Here is a 12,130-nt window from a genome sequence, read left to right on the forward strand (position 1 = left end):
GGAATCAACTCTTTAGAACGTAACATTTACGAGTCAGTCATAGCACAGCTGCACAGTTAGAATGAACTTTCTATATTTTTGAGTGTACCTCAGCTCTCAATGCAGACAAAAAAGAGTAGGAGAAATCAATATTGGGTTTTTGATACAGTCAGAGGGAAGTTGTTCTAAGGAATTTGGGATTATATCTCAGCCACAATAAATGGTTTGCTACTTAGAGGCTCATTGAGCATTCAGGAAAGGACCTACATTTGCTTGAGATGATGTTCAGGACCTAGACAGAAGACCTCAGCAATACATTGAACTGAGCCATCAGAGGCCATATAGAGAGAGATACCAAATGTGGGAATCAATACAGGGTTTTATGGGAAGGCAGAGAATGGTGGTTAAGGACCTTAAGTAAGGAATAGGTTCAGCTGCTGCACCAAGGAAATGCCTATCCACACCAGCTGTGAGTAGCATATGTGTGGCAGACTGTTTTGCTAGAAGAGGTGAAAATTCACCTTGAAAAGAAAAGGTGAGGTGATCCTCAACCAGTATTAGTGGGCCCCATCTGAGTATTTCTTAAAAGTCTTACATGTTTTAGCCTGGGAGCGCTGGCTCACGCCTGTAATCCCAATACTTACCGAGGCCAAGACGAGAGGATTGCTTGAGTTCAGGAGTTCAAGACCAACCTGGGCGACATAATGAAACCTCATCTTTACAAAAACTACAACAAGATGTAACAAAATTTGCCAGGTGTGGTGGCACATGCCTGTATTCCTAGCTACTCGGGAGGCTCAGATGGGAGGATCACTTGAGCCCGGCAGGTTGAGGCTGCAGTGAGCCAATATTGTGCCACTGCACCACAGGCTGGGAGTCAGAGCAAGACCCTGTCTCAAAAAACAAAAACAGAACAAAACAAAGTATTACAAGTTTACAAGTTTACAGTTGAAGAAGAGACTATGGTAAAAATACACACACACACACACCATAAGAATAGAGAATGGCTCAGCACGATCCATCCTCATTAAAGGTATGCAAACCATGTTAGGGCCTTGGAAAACACAAATAGACCAGTCTAATAAAAATGCCATGGTAAAACAAAATTAAGTGTTCACTGTGACTCTTGTTTCTATATTCGCTTGCAATGATGTTCAGGTCTTCTTCAGTCTTGACGGTGAGCCTACCAGCAGCCAGATGATGGCAGTGACCAGGAGGTGACAGAGTCTACTGAGATGGGTGAAAGTTTGAGAGCCAGACATTATTTTTGGAACCAAATGCTTCTCCCAGAGACTCTTTTCAGGGCTGGCTTTCAATATGTGAGAAGAAAACAGTTTTGAAAAGAGTCAATGAAAATGGCTGACAAGAATTGTTTCTTGGCGAGGAAGTTGTGAAGAAATTTTATATTTCTAGTTTAAAATGCGTTTAAATGCATTTTCAAAGTTAATTTCTGAGAAGACAATGTTCCCTTAATTTAAGAGATTCTGTATCAAGAGTACATGTAAATACGGCTGGGAATTGCCATGGTTAGAAATCTGAATAAAGTACAGCAGTGCCTGGGAACTAGAGGCCAATTGAGAACAGCATAATGTAGAAGTGAGTTGCCAAGGGAACGAGCCTCCAAGTGAGACACGACCATCCTGCGGGCGGACACCATATAGAGAGATGGGAGGGGGACCAGGAACGTGCTAGATGGCCAAGAGTCTTCAGGAGGGACAATGAGACAGCCTTCCCATTAGCTATCTGCCACCAGAAAGAAAGCCAACTGCTTCCAAAGCCACCAAAAAGGGGAATACAATTCAGAGCTTCTTGAGTATTTTCAATCTGACCGTATTCATTTGTCATTCAAGTGTTGGGTTACTCCAAAGAACACTCACCGAGTGCCTTCTGCATGCCAGGCACAGGTGTAGGGCTAGAGACTAAGGAGGCACAGTAGCTCTCTGTCTCTGGTTGCTCTCTGGAAGAGTAAGACCCAAACACAGCCACTGGCTCACTCCTGGGAATGGGGCTTCCTTTTGCCCTGCAGCTCTGGTCCTTTTGCAGGGGCCTGCCAGGTCGCCTTCCTGGCTGAGGGGCACCCTGACCACTGTGCCCAGTATTCCAGCTCCTTCAGAACTGATCTTGGCCTCCACGTCATCCCCATGGCAGGTCCAGCACCTGTGATCAGCCTCCTCTGTGCTCCGCTGACCTCCTCCCATGCTTCCTGCTGGGCTTTCTCAGAACTTGCCTGGAATGTCCACTTCATTTCACCATCCTGGTCTTTCCAACTCTGTGTGCCTTCCTCATCCATTCTCATGCTCAGTCCCAGCCTTGACTTTGGCATTCTGCTCCTGGCTCTGGCTTTTGCATGTGACCTTCAATAGGGATGGGATAGTGACTCATGGAAAATGCTCAAATCAAAGCTGTTACCCTAACCCCTTCCTCTGCACATCAGTGAACATAACCTTCAGCTTCCTCCCGTGGGACCGGACACCACCTCCTCCTGCTCAGTCGCCAACGATAAGCTTCCTGTTCAGGTCCTCGTTATTTTCTTCATTCCTTAGCACCCTCTCCTCAACAGTGGCCTTCTGTTATTACTGTGATCTCACCAATCTATTTTGAAACTTCCCGTTGCCTTTACAATCTCGCTCATGCTGCATCTTCTTTCACTACAAACCAACTTTCCTTCCAGAGCAACCGACACTGAGCGAGACGTTCATATTGTGATCACACTGCACTCGGATTGCTTTATTGTTCACAAACCTCCTCTGTTATGGTCCTTTAACAATGCGGTAAAGTAACCAAGGCAGGTATTTTCACCTCCAATTCACGGATCAGGAAGTGAGGTTCCGAGAGGTTAAGTGACTTTGTCCAGGTCACACGCTGAGAAGTGATGAAACCCATCTTCTCGTTCTAAGCGGGCTCCTTGTCCCTGTCACGTGTCATGTGGCACTTGAGGCTCTGCCTTTTGTGGCACTGAGTCTGTGCCACACCTTGCCCCACTCCTGTTCTAAGACTTCTTCCTTCTTGGTATGAAGCCAGCATCCTCCAAAGAATTTCAATAAACAGAAACACCAACTCATGCCTGCATTTTCCTATTTCCCATTAGACCCAGTGGCATAACCGCATTGTCTTAGGCCCTCCAGCTAAGCTGCAGGATGCTCCATTTTTTCCTTTTTGCCTACAAACGAAACAACGAGAAAATCCTGGGAGGCTCTCCCTGTCTCAGGAGCTCCCTTGAAATCCCAGCCCTGCCTGCCTAGCATTCCTGCCTGCACTCCGAGAAGCCTCTCCCTGGTACATTTTTATTATAAGCGCCCCGAGGGCTGTGTCCACATTTCCTTAATATTCTGGAAACCTCTCCCCCTCTCCGCAGACCTGTGCAGGGCGGTACATATTGATTGGTGCGGGCGTGCTTGTTCTTTTGGGAAAGAGAAAGCAAGCTTCTTGCAACAAGAAATCCCAAGACAAGAGAATTATTTACAGTGAGTGGCCCCAAAGTGTAAAGCGACTCAGAGGATTGTAAACCACTTAAGAAAAGGAAACAGAGGTTGGGGAGGCGGTGGCAGGGAGAGAGTAAACAACTCCCAGGGCCCCTGTCTGCAGCGCCCAGGGGAGGGGAGAGGCCGGGAGCCGCCTCCGGGGGCCCCCGGGGCCGCCCCTGGGACAGCTGAGTCAGAGACAGGCCCTGCCGGAGCCTCTCTGGGTAAGGAACAGGACCGGAGCGCGCTCGGGGTAAGGGAAGCTTGCGCTCCTTCAGCCCCTTTCCAGGGCCTGCGCTGACTCATGGAAACGGCGCTCACTGGAGCCTCCGCAGTCGCTGTCTTTACCAGCTGACGCCCCGTCCAGCTCTGCGCGGGTCGCGTTGCTTGCAGTCTCATCCTCTCCTCGCCCACACACTTCCGACGACGCTCCTGGTTTCCAGGGAGGAACCTGCGGTCCGGGGTGCAGAGGTCCCTTGACCCTGGCCTCCCAGCCGCTAAACGCTGCTTGTTGGACTCCCAAACGCTGTAAAAATGGGGCTCTCTTACCTCTCTCTGGCATTTGATAGTTTTCAAAGCGATCTGTGCCTCACAACAACTTTGTGAGGAAGACTCGGTGAATGCTACCACCTCCAGTTAAAGAAATGGAAGCTCAGAGAGTTTCATTGACTTCCCAAGGCCACCCAGCTTAGAAAGGGAGCAGAGACTGGCGTAGAGAGAGTCCCTTGGACGCTGTTCTTAGGACAGGCAGATCTAACACTGTAGTCACATCTCATGACCGTAAGCAACGTCGCCTTTTGGAGCTCGCTTCCCACAGAGTTTGATTCTTGGAGAGTGGGCATAAGAGAGGAGACCACCCCTCATATTGTCTTATGCCCAATTTCTAACTCCAAAGAAAGAAGTAAAAACTAAAAGGCAGAAGTGAAATCCACAGGCAGACAGCCCGGCCCCGCACCATGGGCCTGGTAGTTAAAGATCGACCCCTGACCTAATGGGTTCTGTTATCTGTAGATTACAGACATTGTATAGGAATGCACTGTGAAAATCCCTATCTTGTTTTGTTCCGATCTAATTACCGGTGCATGCAGCCCCCAGTCACGTACCCCCTGCTTGCTCAATCAGTCACGACCCTCTCACACACACCCCCTTAGAGTTGTGAGCCCTTAAAAGGGACAGGAATTGCTCACTGGGGAGCCCGGCTCTTGACACTGAAGTCTTGCCGATGCCCCCGGCCAAATAAACCCCTTCCTTGTGTAACTCGGTGTCTGAGGAGTTTTGTCTGCCACTCGTCCTGCTACAGGCAGAGGATGGAAGTAGATGACCTCAGAGGCAGTAAGGATGGAGCACGCAGGGTGCCTTGCCAGGCATAGAGAGGAGACTCCTTGAATTAAGGAGTTGCTTTGATCCGGGAAATGCTCAGTTACAGAACTTAGGAAGACAAAGCTGTTTCCTAATACATTTCTGGTTCTCAGAGTAGATGACTGCTGATTTCCAATGTGACTTTTTCACAGACCCTCCCTGATCATCTGGAAGGACTCGGTTCTTTACCTCTGGGAAGAAGACTGAGGGGTATCGCAGGTGGGCTCCTGAAACCTTTTACTGCCATTCGGAGACATTTGCCTTTCAACTCCCTTCTCTCCAACTTTCCTTTAAACTTTTTAACCACCTAAACTCCCAAATCCCTCATTTATATTCACCAATTTATTTTAAAATGGTTATGTGAAGCCTACTTCCTTTTTCTAGTTTTTCAAAAATTGTGGTAAAATACATACAAAATTTACTATTGTAACCACGGTAGTTTTAGAATGTACATTTCAGTGGCTTTTAGTACATTCACTGTATTATACAACCATTGCTACCCTGTAATTTCAGACTATCTCTGTCAACCCCAGAAGAAATCCTGTGCCCGTTGAGTAGTCACTCCCCATGTCTCCCTTCCTTTGCCCCTGGAAACCACTAATCTGCTTTCTTTCTCCACGTATTTGCCTGTTTTGGATGTTTCATATAAATGAACTCATGTATGTGACCTTTTGTGTCTGGCTTCTTTTACTTAGCGTAATGTTTTCAAGGCTCTTCCATGTTGTAGCATGCATCAGTACTTCACTCCTTATTTAATAGCTGAATAATATTTCACTGCATGGATATACCACATTTTGTTTATCTAGCTGACAATTGATGGACAGTTTTTGTTGTCTCCACATTTTGGCTATTATGGATAATGTTATCAACATTCGTGTATGGATTTTTGTTAGAATGCCTGTTTTCAGTTCTTTTGGGAATGTCCCTAGGACTGGAAGTGCTGGGTCACGTGGCAGTTCTGTTACACTGATGGAGGAACCACCCAACTGACTTCCACTGCTGTGCCTATGCTTTGTCTGGCATCACCTCAGGCACTGGGATGCAACAATGAGTAAGACATGGTCTCTGCCTGGTCGAATTCATAGCCCAGCTGGGGAGACTGGTACGTGGTAGGGGCAATTACATGAGTGTGTAACTGTTGACTTTGTTTGCTCAAACCCAACCCTTTAAGAGGCTCTGTCAAGGCAAGGACTCTGATGGGAACAGTGCTATGGGATATTAGAACTCCAGTCTCTTGCAGAATATCTGTGGCCAATGGAACTCAGAATATGTACCATGTCCCATAGAAGCTGAGGAAAGACTGTGACACAGTCGAGAATTGCTTTCGGGCTTGGAATTGGCATAGAAACAGGGAACAAAAGGTAGCGCCATTGATTTATTACAAAGCATACTTGTAGGCAGAAGATAGGAAGGCACTAGGAATAGTCATTGTTAACTGAGTGCTTATCAAGTGTCAGATGCTGTTCAAAATACTTTCATATAAGCCTCATGAGAATTCAGTGAGGTAGATGAAATACCAGCATTTTAGAGGTAATGACATGGAGCCACAGGGTTTCAGTGGCTTGTTCCAGATCACATAGGGTTGGGGCTGTGTGATTGACTGGAGAGTTAGAAATCTCTGACCATTTGCTTCTGGTCAACCAGCTGAGTGGGGAGAAGGTAGAGGAGTTGAGAGAAGCAAAGGGGTGTGGTTGGTGAGATGATTGAACTGACATAACTGGGGTACACACGGGTTCAAGAGTTTCAATTATTGGCCGGGCGCGGTGGCTCAAGCCTGTAATCCCAGCACTTTGGGAGGCCGAGACGGGCGGATCGCGAGGTCAGGAGATCGAGACCATCCTGGCTAACACGGTGAAACCCCGTCTCTACTAAAAATACAAAAAACTAGCCGGGCGAGGTGGCGGGTGCCTGTAGTCCCAGCTACTCGGGAGGCTGAGGCAGGAGAATGGCGTGAACCTGGGAGGCGGAGCTTGCAGTGAGCTGAGATCCGGCCACTGCACTCCAGCCTGGGCGACAGAGCAAGACTCCCTCTCAAAAAAAAAAAAAAAAAAAAGAAGAGTTTCAATTATTATCCTAGATTGGACTGTCATTTTGCAGTCATTAGACTGAAATTGATTTTTAAATGCCAGAACATTCTCTTGCCACCTAAGCATGATCATCAGAGCTATGGGATCTGGCCAAGATTTAACCTGAGAGAAAGAGAGAGGGCAGGGGAGAGGGGAAAGAATGAATGCACAGAATAGATTTGAAGGGACCATAGGAGAAAGTTAAATAGAAAAAAGTTACTTTATGATTGTCAAACCCTGCTCATGCACAAAGGGGTGATTTACATTCTGGGAGCCTTAGACATAACCAGGAAGAAAGAAATAGTCAGCAAACATTTGCTGGGGAATTGAATGAATGATGTGCACAGTACTCAAAGGTGCAGGTACATCTCAGGGAAGAGACACGGAGCCAGAACTTGACACTGTTTCACATTTTAAATTGTATTTAGTTATTTGTACCTGCCTCATTTCAGAAAAGATTGGAAAGTGCCATCTCACATCATCTTCACTTCATTGCTCAGTGTTGTATTTCTAGATTAGAAAACAGGAGCACATTCAGTGGCAAAATTCATGGGATTCTATTAACAGCCTGGTAAACTGGGAACTTTTACATGAATCACATCTGCAGAATTAGATGTTCCTGCTCAGAAACTGCAGTTTCCAGTCAAGAAGAATTCACTTTCATATCTCGTTACTTAATAAATTAAAAGTCTTCCCCACTTGCGGTGTTGAATCTTATGATTATCCATAGGGCTGCTATTTTCAGGTGACTTATTAGCTGTGACTTCAGGAAATAAGCTCCCTGGTAGAAATAATGAGAGCTGATTTCTATGAGCACCTAGTGTGTGCTGCTGCTGTGCTGGGTGAATTCTTTACACTATCTTATTTAATCTTGAGGTGGATGCTACGATGATTCCAGCTTACAGGTAAGGAAATGGAAGCGTATTCTCTCTATTTGGAGAAGACTCACAAATTTAATCTTGGACTCAGCTTTCTCCTCTGTGTGTTCAACACCTTCTTTGCTCTCTCTGCTTGGATATCTCACAGGCATCTCAAATATAATGTGTCCAAAACCCAGCCTCTGATCTATCTCCTGAAGCTGGTCTTGTTTTATTTGAGAATGGCAGTAATATCCATCCAGTTTCAAAAGCCAGAAAAAGAGGAGTCATCATCTTTGGTTCCCTTTTCTTGTTGACCCAGTCCTTTACGGTTGGTTTTTTTGTTTGTTTGTTTGTTTTTTGTTTTTTGTTTTTTTTTTTGGTCAATGTAACCAATGAAATGTTCCTCAAATGTCCCACTTTTCATCTCTACCACCACCACTACCACCACCCTTGTGCAAATTATCACCATCTCTGGCTTAGACACCTGCAGCGGCCTCCTTTCTGGCCTGTAGGTTTCCATTCTGGTCCTCTCCAATTCATCCTTTGTGCTATAGCTCCAGTGATCCTTACGGAATGCTGTTCTGATCAGATCAGAACTCTGCCTAAGACCCTTCAAAGGCTTCCTATTGTTCTTAGGATGAAGAAAAACTGTCCTGGTTCCTCTAGGATCATCTTTGTTTTTCTCAGGCTTTCTCGGTCTCTCTCTTTCTCAATCTTAATCTCTCTCTGTCTCATCTTTCTCTTTCATTTTCTCCCACTGCACCCACCCCATACTTTAGCCTTCATTTTTTACTCACCCTTCCAGGTCCTCACCCTCCCCAGCTCCAGCTGCACACATGGCTCTCTGCAGCAAGCGTTTCCTTCCCTCTTTTGCCTGGTTATCTCCTACCCATTCATCAGGTCTCAGCTCTTACATCACTTCCTCAGGGAAGCCCTCCCTGACCACTCCCCAAATCACCAAATCTTTTCTTTCAGGTTCTTGTTTCACTGTATTCCCCTTCTTTGTAGCACTACAGTTATATATTTAGGCTGGCTTGTGATCAATTGTCTGTTTTTCCCAGGAGAGCAGAAACAATTTTTTTTTTAATTCACAATTTTATCACTGGTGTCAATACCTGGCACATAATATATACTCAATAAATACTAGTTGTCTAAGGGCAAGAGCTCGCAGTGAATAGGGGAGCGAGGAAGGCAGCTCAGTGTCATATATCCTCTGAGCCTCCCTTTCCTCATCTGTGATATGAAACTAAAAGCTCTTTCTGTCCCTAAATTTCTATCTTGCCCTTATTTCTCATCTGAATAAACTTTAAGTCTGAACTATGTTTGGATATAATGAAGACTTCATCCAGCAAACAACTCTCTTTCTCTGTCTATTATAATACTAGTTTTGAGGAATAAACACTTTCAGTTTAAGTTGGGTTTTTGTGAAAACAAAGTTCCAAAACATTTATAACTTTAGAAGAGTGTTGCAGAAGTGTTTTATTGCAACGATTGTTGACATCTCATTCAGCAGTAATTAACTCAAATAATATATTTGGGGAGACTGGAAGTCTTATCGTTTAAGTGGCTCATGAGAAAACTGGAAAAGAAAACAGCAAGGTCTATTTCTTAAGCGGTTTTGTAAATTACCTGAGGAACAAGATTGTGCTTCTGTGCACCTCAATGATTAAAATAAGAAATCACTTTTTTTTTTTTTTTTTTTTTTTGCGATGGAGTCTCGCTTTGTTGCCCAGGCTGGAGTGCAGTGGTGTGATTGTGGCTCTCTGCAACTTCTGCCCCCTGACCAGGTTCAAGTGATCCTCCCACCTCAGCCTCCTGAGTAGCTGGGATTACAGGCTCTCAACACCACATCTAGCTAATTTTTGTATTTTTAGTAGAGGTGGGGTTTTGCCATGTTGGCCAGGCTGGTCTCAAACTCCTGGCCTCAAGTAATTCACCTACCTCAGCCTCTCAAAGTGCTGGGATTACAGGCGTGAGCCACTGTGCCCAGGCAGAAATCACTCTTTAAGCCAGTGTTATTAGTCCTTCCTCATGCTGCTAATAAAGACATACCCGAGACTGGGTAATTTATAAAGGAAAGAGGTTTAATTGATTCACAGTTCTGCAGGGCTGGACAGGCCTCAGAAGACTTAGCAATTGTAGTGGAGGGAGAAACAAACACATACTTTTTCACATGGTGACAGCAAGGAGAAGTGCCGAGCAAAACGGGGGAAAGCCCCTTATAAGACCATCGGATTTCGTGAGAACTCATTCATTGTCATGAGAACAGCACAAGGGTAACCGCCCCCATGATTCAATTACCTCCCACCACACATGGAGATTATGGGAACTACAATCCAAGATGAGATTTGGTGGGAACACAGTCAAACCATATCAATCAGGGAACCCACAAAAGTAAACAGGAGGGCAATAGTCTATCGCTATTGGCTGAAGAGTTTGTTTTGTCTTTCAGTTTTAGCGTTGTAATTGTAGTATTGAGCAGCAGTGGCCATCAGGTGTAACTCAGAGGAGACTGGAAGTTTCTAAGATGACATCAGATGGTTTCGTCCTGCTTTGATGTAGAGCAATAAGGCAGTCAAGCTCAAAGAAATAATAGTAGCTGTCATTGATTGAGGGCTCACTTCGTGCTCAGGGCAATGTTAATTGCTTATGTCTTAGTTAATTCTCCCTCAAACCCAGGGGGTAGGTATTATTGTTGCCCCGTTTTACAGATGAGACTCATGAGGCTGAGCAAATTTAAGTAATTTGCCTAAGTTACACAAGTGGTAAGTGACAGAGGGAAGTTTTTAATCCAGTCAGTTTGATTCTAGATTTTGTGCTCTGCACCCTTCCCTATACCGCCCGTCGCACCTCCTCCCACGGAGGTGAAGACTGGGAAGCTGAGAGCAGAGCTGTAACTTCCACCAGTCCCACAGGCAAATGGTGCAGAGCCGGGGCTAACGCCGGGTTTCTGGAGTCAAGCCCGCTCTGCATCGTGGGAAGTGCCCCTGGCAGAGATGCTGATGGGCATGGGACAGCCCAGGAACAGCGTGTCCTCATTGACTCTGCTTCAAGTTCAGTTTCCGGATACTGGAGGGCCGGCGTGGCCAGGCCCCCACTGGTCTGTAGCACTTTCTCGGCAGCCGAGCGACCCCCACCAGGAGAAGCAGCCCACTCACAGGCCCTTGGCACCATGGGTCTCTCCCACCCACCGCTCGCCAGCCTCCGTTTCCCACCTGTGCTCTTGACTTTGGGTTCAAAAGGGAAAAACATCAAATTTGGATTCAATTCTCTTAAATAAGATGTTTAAAAGAAAACAAAACAACCAACCTTCAGGCTGCTCCAAGAGAGACGTCCGTACTGAATGCTAGATTTCTCATAAGGAATCAAGTCTGAGTCCATGATAACTGCCACTGATTTCAGAAAATCATTTCTTATGCTTTGGCTTTTTATGTATTAGTAATTGGAGAAAGTTTTTAGCAAGACTGTAGAGATGAGATGATACACTTTAGTGATATTGGCTTGGAAACTGTTTACTGAAAAGACTTAATACACCTTGGAAACTCCTTTCCGTGTCATCCTGTGTAGCCTGAAAAGTTACAGTTAATGGACCTCTCTGTGCCTCAGTTTCACCATGTATAAAGTGAGAATAATCTCAGTGCTCGCCTCATGTTGTTGGTGGAAGGATCACGTGAACTAATGTTTGTAGAGGATTTGGGGCTTGTTAGATGAGCCCTTAATAACTGTGAGTTCCTGATATTTTCTCCTGAGCTCTAATGATGTTCAGGTTCTTTTTTCTTCTGAGCTCTAATGATGTACATCATTCAGGAATGGATTATTTCTAAAGTCTTGACTAACAGATACATTAAAGGGGTGATGTGAAGTCAAATGGACCAGAATTCATCTCCTGGGTCACCCACTCACCTGCTGAGTGCCTCTGGGCAGTTACTCAACCTCTCTCAGCCTTCATTTTCTCATCTGTTAAATAATAATAATATCAAATAATAATAGTTAATATTAATAAAATAATATTGATTATTAATAATATTAATGAAATATTAATATAATATATAATAAACAATATAAACATAATTAATATATAATAATATAATACATAATAAATATAATAAACATAATACAATAAACAATATATACTATATTATTTGTATTATATATAGTAATATATTATAATAATATTATATATTATATTATGATATATATTATAAATATTATATAATAATTATATAGTATATTATAATATATATTACATATAATATTGTATAATATTATATATATCATTATATTATATATATAATATTGTATATAATATATCATTATATTATATATAATAATATAATATATCATATATCATATATTATAATAATTATTAATATATTAATAATTAGTAATATTAATTATTATACAA

The sequence above is a fragment of the Rhinopithecus roxellana genome, chromosome 9 (genome assembly GCF_007565055.1).
Source record: "Rhinopithecus roxellana isolate Shanxi Qingling chromosome 9, ASM756505v1, whole genome shotgun sequence".
Lineage (NCBI taxonomy): Eukaryota > Metazoa > Chordata > Mammalia > Primates > Cercopithecidae > Rhinopithecus > Rhinopithecus roxellana.